This window comes from Armigeres subalbatus, chromosome 2 (genome assembly GCF_024139115.2).
Source record: "Armigeres subalbatus isolate Guangzhou_Male chromosome 2, GZ_Asu_2, whole genome shotgun sequence".
NCBI lineage: Eukaryota > Metazoa > Arthropoda > Insecta > Diptera > Culicidae > Armigeres > Armigeres subalbatus.
The window spans coordinates 275,064,644-275,081,375 of NC_085140.1; the positions used below are offsets into that span (position 1 = coordinate 275,064,644).

At 38.2% G+C, this 16,732-nt stretch overlaps 1 protein-coding gene and 1 long non-coding RNA gene across 3 annotated transcripts in view; one reads left to right on the forward strand and one right to left on the reverse strand.

The window, feature by feature from the left end:
- The window catches only part of LOC134212267 (uncharacterized), a 125,104-nt gene extending 109,803 nt beyond the window's left edge, over positions 1-15,301 (reverse strand). For both annotated transcript variants that reach the window (XM_062689971.1, XM_062689970.1), the window contains exons 1-2: positions 15,094-15,301; positions 12,919-13,166 (exon numbers count right to left, since the gene is read on the reverse strand). The gene's annotated coding sequence lies outside the window, so the exon portion shown is untranslated. The remainder of the gene's footprint in view (positions 1-12,918; positions 13,167-15,093) is intronic.
- LOC134212268 (uncharacterized) lies at positions 13,690-15,041 on the forward strand. The gene is made up of 3 exons (XR_009979233.1): positions 13,690-13,951; positions 14,032-14,166; positions 14,282-15,041. It is a non-coding gene; the product is annotated as an uncharacterized LOC134212268 (long non-coding RNA).
- Positions 15,302-16,732: the final 1,431 nt, after the last annotated feature.

The window sequence follows — 16,732 nt, forward strand, 5'->3', positions numbered from 1 at the left end:
CAGGGAAGTCGAGACAATTTCCAATCCGAAAATTACCTAGACCGGCACCGGGAATCGAATCCAGCCACCCTCAGCATGGTATTGCTTTGTAGCCGCGCGTCTTACCGCACGGCTAAGGAGGGCCCCATGCCACAATTGTATTAACTATATTTATAAGAAGAGCATTTTATAAGCTTAAATCTCTAAAACTTTTAGGATGTTCTTTTTTTTTCGTTCTCCTTAGTTATGGCCAATTTTGTGAAAAAAAAATCTTAGTGTGCGAGTGCATATCAAATTACTTCAGTGCGATCGAACAGAAATGCAGAATTTGTGCGGTGTAATGTATAGATTGGACACTAGATATACTCATGTTTTTTTTATAAAATTCCCTATCTGGAATGCTATCAGAAATCTAGAAGGAGGTGGATACTTGATACCGTTTTTTATTGGGTATTCAGTTTGTCAAGGCTGAACCCGTCCCACCGTCCCCCTATTAGGACACAGACTGACAATTGACTAGCCTATGATGCCACTTGAACATACTGTTAGATCTTGTGCCGAAGTAGTTTTTTAAGTTTGCAGTTTCCCATTAATAGCGTTTGAATCATATTTCCAATTCCCATCAACCAAAAGAAGCTCAGAAAAATCGTTTTGAAATTTTATTAGGTCAATACCAATTTCTCATAACGGTTCATCCTCTTCTGCAGGCAAAAACCCAAACGTCGCTCGAACGATTCCAACAGCAGTACCACGCAGGCTAACACTATCAACAGGTAACAGAAGCATTCTAATATGTATTGATGACTCTGGTACTCGTAAAAGTGCTATCAAATTCATCAAATCGCATCGCCGCATACAAAAACTGAGTCGCTTTGAAAATTTGGTATTGAGTTAATCATCATTCACAAGAGTCAGTTTTATTATTGATTGATGGTGCATTAGAAAACTAATGGAAAGGTATTTTCAACTATAACATCGCATTAGATATTGATGAATATTAAGCGCCTAAAATTTTGAAGATTATTCAGTGAAAGCTTCTACAACTGAATCAAAAGGCCAAAGTTCAGAACCATTCACCAAGCAATTATCAAAAATTTTCAACTTACTGTTTTAACCACTACATATTCTGAAGCTCATTTCAAGAAAAAGCCGAATACTATCTTTATAGGCCTATGATGGTCTTAACAGCATCGGAATCGCCTCCAAACAAGATTCAACAGGTAATGAGTTTCCAAACATTACATGAGCTTCAATTTGATGATGGGCTTAGGAAGTCTTATGGTCGATCTTCACGTCTCTGGTAGAACCTCTTTGATGATACCGTTGCATAATTCCTTTCGAAGCAGTTTGCCAGCCTACACGGAACATGTCGTCCAAGAAGACGCTGTTGCAACTGAATCGGAGGGAATTACGAGGTCTAAGAGTGGAATTCAATTACTATGTCTGAAACTCGATTTGTGCGAGCAATTGCATGTGAAAGATTTAGCATTAGCATTAGCATTGTTACGGTTTGATTCGTAAATTGGGCACTAGTGATACTCACATTTTACTTTTGAGATCCTTATCTAGAATGCTATAATAAATCAAGAAGGGAAGTGGTCCTTGATTCCAGTCTTAAACAAAAAAAAAAACATCTTCACCGTAACTAGGGAGAGGAAGGAAGTGGTACTTACTCAACGAGAAGCCACCGACTTAGCGACACCCTCATAAATACCACGGAGTTGGATAATGAGGAAGGTATTCGTTGGGTCAGGATTGTATGTGAAAGATTTAGTTCGAAAAATGTATTGGAGAGAATCACTTCCTTCGGTGGGGTTTTATTCCACGAAACCAGTACGCTAGACAGGTGCTTTCCCTACTAAGCTACAAAGGACCTCCGTCGTCCTCCGCAGCTTAGAAGGCTTCTTCTTCTTTTTACTGGCATTACATCCCCACACTGGGACAGAGCCGCCTCGCAGCTTAGTGTTCGTTAAGCACTTCCACAGTTATTAACTGCGAGGTTTCTAAGCCCCTTTTTGTTACCCTTTTTGTATTCGTATATCATGAGGCTAACACGATGATACTTTTATGCCCAGGGAAGTCGAGACAATTTCCAATCCGAAAATTGTCTAGACCGGCACTGGGAATCGAACCCAGCCACCCTCAGCATGGTCTTGCTTTATAGCCGCGCGTCTTACCGCACGGCTAAGGAGGGCCCCTGATGGCCCTAGAAGGCTACTGATGAGATAAAATTTCCAACACCAAGCTTGGTGGGGTAGTTGGTTGTTTATTCTTTGTTTATTTTTTGTTTATTTCTATACATTCATCTGACACTTTAATGGTCTTAATGAACAATGAGGGCTTAATATGCTAACCAGCTAAATCATACAACATATAAAAATGCCTTAAAAAATCTGTTTTTTTTTTGCCTTGAAAATAGTTATCGTCTTAATGAGAGTCGTTCTTGAAAGATCCGCGTGGTTAAGTTGAAATCAAACAGTTCAAAAACGTCATTGAAAATAGTACACTTAAATCTAATAGGATCCTGCTGACCGTACTCAACGTTTCGCGTTTCAAGGTGGAGGAAATTCCGCTGGCGTAGAATTCTTGTTGGAGCGTAAATATTGATCAGATGGGGCGTCAATTTCTTTTTTTTAAATTTCGCCACAAATACAGCTTGAGCGATGAATCGTCGTCGTTCTAGGGTTTATAGTCCAAGAAATTGGCAACGTTCTTCATATGGAGGCAGGTTTGTGGCATCATTCCACGGGAGGAAGCGAGGCGCATATCGTAAGATTTTTTCTGAACTGATTCGATCCAAGCAATCAGGAAACCACACTTGACTCCAAAACGGATCGTACCAAGAGCTTCACAGTGATCGCAGGCAGAATGGATCACAGAATTCTGAAGAAATTATGAGTATGAATCCACGCTGTCGATTTGTTTTAGAAATTACATCAGAGTTCATTCATTTATTTAGTCTACATCTAAACAGATTACACTAAATCAACAATATGACGCCACAATACATAGTTCGAGGCCACATCTCTCCATCCTCGAATACGCCCCACGCTCGCCAAGTCGTTTTGCACCTGGTCTGCCCATCTCGCTCGCGGCGCTCCACGTCGTCTCGTACCTGCCGGATCGGAAGCGAACACCATAAATCAGAGTAGTGGACTCGAAATGTGAGCCCACTATCCAGCACAACGCCCAAGTCTCGTACTTGCATTACTCTTTGCAACGGCTGGTCTGCGATGGTATAGTCAAAGACAAATGGTTTGGTCTTTCGATGAAACGAGATGATACTGCATTTAGCAATGCTAACTGTCATGAAGTTTCTGGAACACAACATTACAAAACAATCTACCATCTTCTGAAGCTCCATGCAATCTTGTAGACTCTTAATTATCATGCAGATTTTGACACCGGCATCCGGGTGGCAACAATATATCGATTTCATTTATGAATAGCACATAAAGCAATGGTCCCAGATGTCCGGAAATGTTACAAAACGTTTCAGACTATTCCGTTCCTATTTTGACACATAGTGTGCGATTAGACAGGTGCGATCTTAACCATGAATTTACGTTGGGAGGGAATTTACGTTTCGCCAAGGAATTGTTGAATATAACAGTGAGTGGATATACAAGAGCATCAGCGCATTTTTTTAATACACAGGCAGGAATTCCATCAGGACCAAGAGAGCTGGACTGTTTCAATTTATCGATTGCTGCTTTAACAAGATGCGTAGAGATTTCGAAGCAACTTAACTCGACCGTATTCCTAGGAGTATCATGAAGTGCTGCGATTATTTGCGATTCCACAGAACAGTTGAATGCAGTCTTGAAATGTTCCACGAACAGGTTGCATTTACCTTGCAGCGTACTGGTGCACTTGTCCTTAAGGTGCATTTCCACTGGCAATCCATTTCCTTTCCTTTTGGAATTAACGAAAGACCAAAACTGCTTCGGGTTCCTACGGAGGTTGGACTGTGTACGGATCACGTATCGCTTGTAGAGAAAACGGTTGTACAGACGATAACTGTTACTCGCCTGAGTGAATACCCGCTTCAAGAATGGACAACGAGATCGACAGTAACTACGTAAAGCTTTTGACCTCGCTCGTTTCAACTGACGTAATCGGGAATTCGACCATGGTGGTTTAGGGGCAGGTCGACGGAGAGGAACGCAGTCAAGGATGGCTTGATTCACCTGCTCATTGAAGTAATCCACTGCGTCATCCACGCAAGTTGCCGTATCAAGAGTTCGCCAGTCAATGGCAGAGATTGTCTCACACAAAGTAGTGTAATCGGCGCGATGAAAATCCAGGCTATGTAGATCCGCGACATCTTCGTACACCGTTGGGAGTTTCAGTTGAATGGTGATCTCAAGGGCCGGATGGTTCAGATCGAGGTCGATCAAAGGTTCCGTAGCATTAAAAACAGAAGATTCACTTTTGATGTTGTCATTGACTAGAACCAAGTCAAGTATACGAGAATTGTGATTAGCAATCGGGTTGATTTGCGTAAGGCCATCTAAACTGAATCCGTCTAACTAAATTGAGCTAGAAACCGAGAGGTACGTTTGTTGCACATCCAAGATCCAAGACCGGGAACGTATTCTGCGCAGTAGACCAAACCAGATTGAATTGATTGTAATCTCCAAGCTGAATTGCGACGTCCAATTCATCCAAATCTGAATGAATTGCCCGAATAGATTCGACATGATTATTAATATCAGTGACATTTGTTCGCCGGTCTGGCGGTAGGTAAAGAACTTCGATGCTAGCAGTACCGGTGGGCATTTTAATCCTGATCCATAGTTGTTCGAGGGAGTCACAGACTGGTGTAGGATCTATGCATGATCTATTTTAAAAATAGATTGCGAGAGTACTCGCAGAAGAACCAGAAAAACCAACCCAGAAAAATGTTCGTGAAGCTTCGTGAGTCATTCGGGTCAATTTGCAGAATAGCATAAAAAATATTAGGAAAATGTTTCTCACGTATGTTCGAGCAAGAACACACAGGTCTTTATTTTTATTGTGTTCATTAAAAATAAAATTTATTCATTCTATTAAAAGAAATCACAAAAAACTCGCGACCGCGTTATTTTTACTCGCGAACAGAGTGCTGCCATACTTTTTGTCTTTGCTCTGCCCATACTCGCGAACAAATTAAGCACCAGAAAAATAGAGGCCAAATTAAACTCGTTTCTTACTCGTTAAGCGAATACATATTTCCACCCCCACTGTCGTGTGGTATTATGATCGAATATGATGAATTGTTTATAGCTAATTGTCGCTTTTACATCATAAGAGAGAAGCTGGTTTTTATTTTATCATTTTCCTCGTACCATCTACTTTTTTGCTCGACTGAAGACAAGAGAGGATGTGATTTCTTCTTTCAATTCGGGCATTTGCTCACTTTAAGGCAAGGAATGGAATGATTCCATCTCTCAAGGAATGCATTTGCCTAGCATAAAGTGAAAGTCTATGTTGTTCCTTCATTCATTTCGGACAATTACTCGGTCAAAGGCAAATGTATATATGATCCCTTTTTTCTAACGATCCATTTGCCCGGCAAGAAAGAACATGTCTTCTTTCAATGCAAGCATTACTTCTTTCGAATGATCGATTATCCGGCAGAAGCCTAGTGAGGAGATGACTCCTTCTTTCGATTCAAGAATTTGCTCTGTTTAAGGCAAGGGTAGATATGATCCCTTCTTTGAGGGATGCATATGCCCGGCAGAAGGCAAGAGGGGATATGATTCCTTATTTCAATTCAGGCATTTGCTCGGTTTAAGTCAAGGGCAAAAGTGATCCCTTCTAACAAAGAATGCATTTGTGCTGCAGAATAAAAGATAGGATAGCACTTCTTCTTTCAAATCAGGCATTTGCTCGGTTTAAGGTAAAAGGAGATTCGGCAAATCGATATTTGAACCATTGTTTACAAAAGCAGATAAGTCGTTTAGAAAATTTGGTATTGATATGATCCCTTCTTTGCCCAGCAGAAAGTGAAAGACGATGTGGTTCCTTCATTCAATTTAGGCATTTGCTAGGTTTAAGGCAAGTGTATCTTGTATTGTTCACATTGTAGAAACAACAAACTGAAAGGCTTAATCATATTTATAACTCACACTAATAACAATTATGCCAAATGACCAGCATGCCAAAGAATTATTGTGCTAAACGGCCGTTATGCCAAACGACTTTATGTCAAACGACATTATGCCAGACGGGGCACAATCGTATGTGCGAGTGTGCTCATTATTGATGAACAGTGATAATGCCCGTATTTAGCTACTGCGACACCAAGAGACCATCTACTATCCGGAATTAGCAGTTAGCCTGAAAGATCGGCGTATTATTGCTCAAGTCTTTGGTACGCTCATCTTGTAATTGAAGTGCTGTAGGCCCTATCCATTGAGTATTGAGTTTCTAACTGCTTCAGTAGAAGCAGTTAGAAACTCAATACTTGGATAGAGCCTGAAGCACTCCAATTACAAGATGAGGATTTGTTGTACTATGCGGCAAGCCTATTTTAGGGACCTATTGGTACGCCTTCAACATGGGCGTCAGGAACGAACCCGTAGTCATCATCCCCAGACATATCGCAGCAATTGGGAGAAGTGTTCTGATTCATTTAAGATACCTTGGCTGGGACGGTAGACCATTTGAGCCCAAACTGAAACCAACGATCATGACATTTAAAGCTTCCTTCAGAAGATTAATTTATGTGACTAACTAATGTTGTCTAGTATAGGGTAAATGATGTATCTTGGACAAGCGCAGAACGTTCATTAGAAAATATATCGAGATTGAATAGTATAAATCAATTGAAAACGACTAGGTTCATCAAAATACATAACCTATGATTAGTCTTGTGTTTCCATTGCCCAATTTTTGAGTAAATTACGTTTACTAGGTGTAAACTGTGATATACTGCGAACTGAAATATTTTCTTTTGGACATCAAATATATAATTTCGACATGGAAAATGCATATATTTTTGACAGAGTCATTTTCTCCTAATTTAAAATGGACACCTATAGATCTCACTGGTATGACTTACCTACACGTATCCTCATTCATTTAAATGCATTTATTTGCTTAACTGTCATAGATTAAACCAGAAATTAACATTGTTTCGCAATCTTATCGATATCATTGAAAACAGCCTGAAAGTTGGCAATTAATGGTTCATCCGTGTACTATACATGGGGTGACCAATAAATGTCTGATGCATAAAAACATAACTTCATTTTGGTCACTCCTTTTTCATCCGTCTCAAGTCCATGTTAAGCGATTGGAATATGTTAGTATATCAATTACAATCAAACTTTGGCCGCAAGACCTCAAGATTGCCGTTTGAACCAATTTAAACGTGCTTCAGGTGCATGTTACGTAGAGTCCTATAATGCATGTTCTCCTGCATACTGGCGTCCAGCAGGCACTTTGGTAGAAAGCTTTACATTTTAGGTAATTTTAAAGATAGATAATGGTTGATTTGTGAATTCTCATTAGGAGCCGCTAGAGTTGAGGTAAAAGTATGCAATGATCATACTTTCGATAAAAATTTTCTTATACATTATCTAAAATTGATCGAAGAAGCTCAGGCTTGTCCAAAATATGTACATGTCCAAAATATATCATTTACCCTATAGAATCAATTTGTTCAATTTATTAACATCTAATTGAAATATCTTGACTCTATATAAATTATCTGATGCAATAAAATTACAATAATTATTATTTCAATTATTTATTATGTACAATTTATACTTTTATATAAAATATAAATAATAAACTTAAGTAGAGTAATTAAAAAAAGTATGTCCTTAGTTATGTTATGGGTATAATATTTATGATGACGATTTAAGGTGACGATGCCTTTCTCGATTCAATCGTTTGGTATCGCCTTAGTGTCACACCCATAAACAAAAATTGCCTACATGACGGCTCTTGCAAATGCTGTATAGCGAATCAACCAACCATGCTTAGGGCCGATGCCCACGTAGCGGTTTTTCAACGCCACGTGCACGCAGCGTTAAAATAACGCTTGTGTGCATCGGCGTGGTGACTCTGCGTTACCGCTTTTTCCCGGTGCACACCTGCGTCTTTTTGACGCTATGTGCACTCTGCGTTGAAATGACGCTACGTGGACATCGAGCCTTGTATGGTGCAACACACCATTTTTTCATAACTTTTGAACGCTATGGTCGATCGTAATTATGTTCAATAGTGATCAACTAGGGCTTGTCCCCCGTTACTTGGGTGTAATCAGGAGTGATTCAGTTTCATTCTAAATTTTCGACCACTATTCTAGTTTGAATCTGGAGCAAAATAGAACAAACTCGCTGGTTTCCCCAGCAGTGTTCTATTCATGTTTTTCAATTTTTAAATTAATTGAAATCATTATGTTACTGCCAAGAAAGGCGCCGGAATTGCAAAGTGGATTGATCCGTAGATAAAATGACGCATCCATACACCAAAACAATTGAAATATATTTGAATCTCGTGATTCAATCGTGGTTCAAATCTGCAGAAAATAGAACGGAGCGTTATACCAGTTTTATTTTTTTGACAGTTGACTGGTATAAAAACTGAATCTAGAACAGCTGCTGGGAAAATTCAGCCCCATGAAACGGCTGTCATCTGCATACAATATGATTGAAGCCGAAAACTTGGTGCTAAACTTGGTGCTAGCTGTCAAGCTGTGGCTTTAAGCACGGAACACAGTGACGCATGCGACAATATCGCTCGAGGACAGATTTAATTCAGATAAAAAATAAATAAACAGAATTTTCATTTTATTTTACGCTGCTGTTACAAGAAAAAGCGCACCATCTAAAATATGTTTCTATACTTTATTGCAATTATCTCTATTGCTGATTCGTTCATTTCAAATACACATGTTTCGCTGCCTGATACCCATGTCGATAGTTTGATAGATGTCTGAAGGAAGTTGACAAATATTTGTCATTGTGATAAAGAGTGGGCCTTTAATTCCCAATGCATTTTTCTGTTTGAAAACCAAATTTTCGCAAGAAGAAAAAATAAGACTGCCAACCAATTAACCGATTGATCAGCAGCGATTTATTTTTCCTCTAAATTTTAGCAAAAAAAAGCAAAATAATACTAAAACGCTGGTATCTCCAGCAATGTTCTGTTCATGTTTGAATTTTGAATAAATAAACATAATTATTTATCTTGCTGCTCAGTAATTGCAAAGTGCATTGATTCGAATCCAAACGTAAAATTTAGATTTCGTGATTCAATCTTCAGAAAAAACATAGCTGTCCAACAGTTTTGAGCTTTTGAATCTGAACTTAAATTAATCTAGGGCAGCTGCTGGAAGAATGCATGTTTCAGATCCATATTAATATTAAATACAGCAGAACAATTGGAATCAAATCAGATTAGTGATTTAATTCTTAGGTTACTTAGGGTTCTTAAGATTAACTCATAATCGACTAAAATTCAAATGTTACACATTTGTGACATGGGCAGTATTGTTAGGTTTCTCGTCGGGGGTCGTTCAAAAATGATGTTGACCCGTAATGCTGGGTAGACACCTTTGCGTGGTGTGTTACGGGGTAAGATCTACCACGACGGTTACATTGCCAGCTACAGGCAAATCCTGACCCAACGATTACCTTCCTCATTATCCAACTCCGTGGTACTTATGAGGGTGTCGCTAAGTCGGTGGCCCCTCATTAAGTAAGTACTACATCAACACTTCCTAGTTACGGTGAAGATGGGCGTGGCCAGGAGTAGTAATCCTCATGCTTTTGTTATTTTTGTCCAAGACTGAAATCAAGGACCACTCCCCTTCTTGATTTCTGATAGCATTCTAGATAAGGATCTCAAAAGTAAAACATGAGTATCACTAGTGTCCAATCTACGAATTACACTGTAACAATGCTAATGCTAATGCTAGGGGTCGTTCAAAAATGATGTCACACGCTTGAGGGGTGGGGCCTAAGATTTCGTGACAGTACATGTACTAGATATACAAAAAAGTGTGACAGAGGGGGGAGGAGAGTGTACACTGACGATACTGGTCGTAAGATTTTCATACGACAGAACTTATGAAAATATTTCATTAGAATTGAACTATGAAAATCGTAAGATCTTGTTTTGGTCAAATCTATCTTTTTATTGTATATCCAACAAGATACTTCCTTGAAGTGTCGGTGGACGCGTGGTGTAAACACACGACTCCTAATCACGACGTCCATGGTTCGCAACCGGGTTACATTTTTTTCAAAACAAACTGAAAATATTTCATAAGATTGTTATATGAAATGCATTTCATTAGAAAATCGTATGAAAATCAATACATTTTCTTGTAGCGTAATTTGAAAAGAGAATCTTATGATGTTCTTACGGCCAGTATCCTTAGTGTAGAAATCCCAAAAAGTAGTGGACGTCATATTTGAATCGCCCCTCAGCCAAAAGAACTTTTTCTGGTGCATGATCATTCGCAGCTCGATAGTTATTATTTTTAATCTCCTGACTTTTACGCTAAGTCCATTATGCTTAAAAAAATTATTGTTCTGTTAACACACAAATGGTCCAGTTTAAAGCAAAATTTTATCCACAATGCGACATCCACTTCCAGTTGGATCAAATCAAAGATGCGCAAAGAAAAAAGGTTTCAATAGTGTTTCATAAAACACCTGTCGATGACACGTATAATGATTAAGTAGATTAATTTATCTTAGTTTCGACGGCCACTTTATAGTGAGCTCAAGTGTATAGCCAAAGAGTTTATGCGTCAAGATCAAATAGATGAATTGATTTCGCCAACTGAAAAGTAGGTGTGCTGTCTTATGTCTCATAGTGGCAGTTCAATAATTATCGAATTACCCTGCTTGCAGAGCAAGATCACTTTTGTTAGATTTACATTTTAATGGTTTTGGGGGGTGCACCAGCCTTTTAAGGCTGGGTATTTTTTAAATTTTCGAACTGGCACTTTCAAGTTTAATTATTCGGTAAATGAGACGGAGCTTAATGTGTGTTCTCATTCGGATTCTGATAAACTTATTGAAGATCCAGTTGAAAACCGAACTGAGCTCTCGCGACAATCGCGTTTTCCCCCATGATCGTGCATGATAGCGCACGACTATGGCATAGATGCGCACTACTCGCGATGCAGTTGCGACATCCTGAAATGTGAGAAAATGCGATTGTCGCTAGACCTCAGTTCGGTTTTCAACTGGATCTACAATACTTCACGAAGGACCTTAGCCGGCCCTGTAAACATACTGTGAAACAATTTTAAATTTTCAGTTCAGGCATCCCTAAATTGTCAAAATCGGATGATAATTGACAGAGTTACAATATATTTATTCAATTTCTCTCAAAAATTACCAAACCCAGTTAATTTGGTCATTTACAGCATTTGACGAGCGCTAATGACCGCCTCAATCGAACTCAGTTTAAGGGCTGTGAACCATTCCACCGTTAAAATTTGACATTTCGATGGTTATTTTCTCATCGTGGTTAAAATTTTGGCCCAAAGCCGACCTATTTGAGTTTTGACAGATTGATAGTTATTTGAAACAAAATGGATTTGGTGCCAATTTTCTCACGACCAAAGTTTAACAATCGAACTGTCAAATCTAACCATGCTCCAGAGCAGGGTTATTTTTAACCAAAGAGAAATAACCATCGAACTGTCAAATTTAAACTAAAAGTTAAACGAATCGGTGGAATGGTTCACAGCCTTAGTGGAATATCTAGAAGTAATTTGATTAAAAACGGAAAGCAGTACGAAAGCAGTATCAAGTGTGATATCACAAAATAAAATTTGAAATCGAAAAATTGCGTTTGTTATGCAGTAGAAGGAAAGTCCAGCCCCGTACTGCTAACCGTTTTTAATTAAATTGCTCCTAAAATTATTAAATTGCTCCTAAAAAAAGAGTTTTAAAAAACTTCCCGTATGTTTCCCCGTGCATTTTTTTTTCATATATTATCCTTCAACTTCTTCTTCTTCATGCAACCTTTATTCGCCAATAATGATAAATTTATGAGGGTGATGATAATCGCTACGATGACAAATGACAATAATTTATTGGCTTTCTTCGGTGATAATTTCGGCTGATTTTGATGATTATTATATTGTGGTGGCTATTACCGCACGTAAAATGCTGGATAAATGACGAAAACAGAACAATATAACTTATGTTATTGAAATTAAAATTTCCACGATCGAAAATCATTTTGCGATACATAATTAAATACCTGCGCGAAATGTAATCGGTGCAATATGAACGGAGCTTTAAACTTTAAGAACAGCACTAGCGCCACACCAACAAACGCTTCAGGGGGTTGGGAAAATTAATGTTTCAGATTCATATTCAAACTGACAGCCCCGAACGATTTGAATCACTGCTGATTTTACTCTTAATGTACAGTGTAAACTAAAAAGTTGTCGTACACAATAAAAATTACAATTACAATTGAATGCAACTTTTTCCGAAAAAATCGATTAAGAATTACTATATGAAAAAGTGGCTAATGTTTTTCGGTTTTTGTGTGCATACACACAAATACGCACACACACACACACACATACGCACACACACATACACACGGACTGACAGATATTTGTTCAGTTCGACGAGCAAAGTCGATTGGTATATAACATCATGGATCTCCGAGATTTATATAAAAAGTTCGATTTTGGAGTGAAATGATAGCCTTTCGGTACAACTTTACAACTGTACGCGAAAGGCAAAAACACTTCAACTTCACTATTTTTTTCTGCTACTTTTTTACTATTATAGCGTCATGTTAGTTCCCTTTCATTTGATTTTTTGTCGTACATAGCCCAGATGATGCAAATAACCGTTCACTAAAATCCATTCAGTGGACATGAGAGGAAAATCAATTGCAAATGAACGGATTCGCAACAAAGGAGTTTTTTAAATAGTAAAAGCAAGAACCGTTACTCACCTGTTCCGATTTTCCATTCATAGAATCGAGCTTTTACAACCGCCTTTAATACGCAGAAGTCCACAGCCGCCGACAAAAGCGACGATTCCTATTGGAATCCACTAGTCCGTGCGGCCGTTTTCCGCAAATCAAAACAATAGGCTCCCTTTAAATCGAAACGCACAACAAATTTAAAGCGACACAAGTTTCCCCCAAAAATAGTAACTTCCGATGGTAGAGCCTTTGAGTTCGAGTTTTCTTCTACTACACTGATAAAAATATACACGTTCGATTCATGTGTTTCGGAATATGGATGATTTCAATCGGCTTACACCATCAACTCTAGTGGATTTCACATCGCTGAGATGTTCTTCACACACGCAGTTCAAATGCCAATGTTTATGTCGTATTCCATACTTGTTACACCACGAATTGATGTGCATACCAATGGATACTCAAAACAAATACAACTATGACCCATGTGTTTCAAAATGTATGAATTTCAATTCCACTTACACCATGAAATCTAATGCATTTCATATCACTGAGATGTTCTTCACAAACTCAGTTCAAATGACAATGTTTATAGCCAATTCCATACTTGATACACCGCGATCTCATATATTTATCTAACAAATGTTATTAATTGATTCAAACAAACTTGAGTAGGCATTCGAACCATCTAATTGTGTCACTCTTTCGAAGAGAAAGCACATGTTTCGTATAAACTAACTTTTTTTCAGCTGGTATTTTGAAGTAATTTAATGTTTTGCTAAAATTCTGGTTAAAAACAAGAAAAATATTTGAATTAAGTCGAGACACTGTAGACAACGAAATACATATTGGTTGCGGTGGTTGAATTTGATGGATTAGTACTAAATTATGTTATGACAATAAGTAAAGCCATTTAACTAAAAAGATCCAAATTACATTCTTATAAAGAATAATCGAGGTACTTGATTCTTTATGAAAAAATCTTTATATTTAGCATATGTCTATCTGGTAGCCTATAGGGAGAAGCATCGGATTAGAAAATGTGTTCCTATTGACAGAGGTAAGCTGATTCTACTTTCCCCATGAAAAATATTTTTAAAACCGTGCATATGAAAAATATTCTCCTTTCCGTATAAACAGCCCGAGTTCTGCAAGGAGAGTACACCAATATCGCAGCAATCCAACAATTTTTATCAGAGGACTCGAGATCTCGGAACATCAAAAAATTCAATGGTCAGAAGCTCACCGATACAATAACCACCATCTTATTACCAGGTAAGTTATTAATGAAACACGACTTTAGAAAATACCATACTTCTATTTTAATTATAATAATAATAATAATAAAATCAATAACAAATATTTTTTTCCCTTAACATTCGTGTAACAGAATGCCTCATCAGAACGTTTAATTCCTTCGAAGAGACATGCATACCGGCAAGCTGGAATCAACATATCATGGCCAGCACATACTATTCTTGACATTGTGGATGACAATGGAATCGGTCGTAGGACAGTAATGGAGCTTTTTGGTCCACTGGAGATGGAGACGGCAAGGATCTGTTCGAGTATCGAGTGTAAATATGCCAACGACAACGACAGCCGCTGCTATACAACCAAATGATTCAACTTCATTATTTAGGAACTTTATTTAGCGATGGCGAAGACATGTTATACATTTGTACAAAATTTGTTTTTATTTCATTTTATCCGTCCGGAATTCGATTTACGTTAGAGAATTGAAAACCAATGAAAGATTGTTTTTTATATACCTCCACCGTTGATTCGTTGGAAGTTATCGCAAAACAATGCTTTTTGTATTGGGTTTCTATCCGATGGCGAAAATCGGACTCCGGGCGGAAATTGCATTCCTGTATCATTGTTAACATATGAAAGAAAACACGAAATACATTCATTAACAAATAAAATTCAACACGATTATACATCAAATTCATTTAGAAAACAAGCGAACATGTCAAGCCATTCAATCCAAATCGATTTGTTTTACACGTTAATACCGTGTGGATGGTTCATGAACGGATGATGAGTTTTGATTGAGCGAAGTCGTAAGTTTTACACATGACATTGATTTGTTTTGACAATTTGCGCAAATGTATGTGTAGAACACACGGTCCTCTTGTGTATTTTTTTTATAGTGTATTCACTGCACTACTGTAATTAATTTCAACTCAGATCACAAACCGGCGAATACACACACCGGCCAGTTAGTAGCAATCCGAACGGATTTTCACACGTATTCCGACGCCGACCGTTAGAATCCTTTTGTTCGACCGCGCACGACAAGTGATAAAAGTCTACTGATGATGCTTCCACGACCTCCGATTCTGTTATCCAGTTTCGTTTGTCTGCCGACCAACTGGCTGAATGACGAAACGATGCGATGCGGCGATGGCGGCACTCTCTTCTCGGTTTTTCGGCTCGACTGACGGCGGCGGCTTGTCGCAAAAGGAGGAAAGAAAGCAAAACAAACTCGCGCGCCCAGATGATGGCTGCGTCCTCAGGCAGGGCTCTCTGCTCTGCTGTTTGAAAGCGCGCGCCATCAGGCGGAAATGCTCTTCTCTCAAACTTTTGAACTTTCGCGCGCGCGTTTTTCCTTCGCCGAGAGAATTGAAAATGGAAAATGCTGTAGGGGGATGATGTGAGTCACTATGGTATCAAATGCAAAATTGTGTTCGTTATGTTACGTTTTGACAGGGAGGGCAGTGAATTGATCGAATTGATCAACTCAGTTGAATTCAGTTGACTTGCCAAATATTGAACAAAGGCATATTAAGACTCTCGAAAAAAGGCATATTAAGACTCTCGATTCGTGTTCAAATTAAGCGACTTGCTCAATACACTTACCCAGTCCAAACATTTCGTGCAATAGTGCTGAATTTTCTGCGTCTCGTTTCTTCAAAAAACATTCAAGAATTGTCCAAGACTGCATGCAAAATGCAAAAATTCAACATTTACTGCAATGCCTCTCAATATTAGAAATTCTATGAAGCTCATTGGTACTGATGCATTTATTCTGTTCATTTATGTGTCTTGATGATAATACGCAAAATACGTCACACTTTTAGGGGAACGGGAGGGGTCAAAAAGCATGATGAACTATACAAACATTTTTAAAGTCATAATACAAAAAGCGTGACGCGCTAGTAGGATTGTCAATCCGTAGATGGTGAGTTCAATACTCGGTCCGGTCTAAAATGTTTTCGGGTTGGAAACATTCTCGACTCCCTGGCCATAGTGTATCTATTGTTCTTGCCACACAAGATACAAACTCATGCAATGGCGGGCATAGAAAAGCTTTCATTTAATAACTGACAACTACTGACAACGACGATTTCCATGAATCTGATTTAGACTAACAATCAGAAATGGTTTGCATTATTTAGTCAGAGTAAGACTCATTTATCAAAGCTGAATTTTGAAAAGGGTTGTATGAAGCACTGTGTTTTTCCTACAACTTATTTGAACGGTTTGTTGTTTAAATTACTTGTGGTGGTAAATCAGACGCGAGAATGTTATACCCAAGAAACAATCAGTAACCACAAATAGTCATCATTGTCGAACTAAGGTTTAATATAAGCATTCGAAGCTGAACAATATTGTAGTATTAAAACAAATTGAGCAAACATTGTTGACATAATTAACTCGCTTCTGTTCCGCTTCTAGTTATGTTTTTGAATAATACATTTATAAACGTTACCGAATGATTTCTTTCTAAACTGAAATGGATATTGATCAACTAGCTGAATACCAAAAACTTAAACTTGCAAACTTTATTCTATTAATCGTGTTGCATATGTTTGAATAATTTGATTTTGAAACA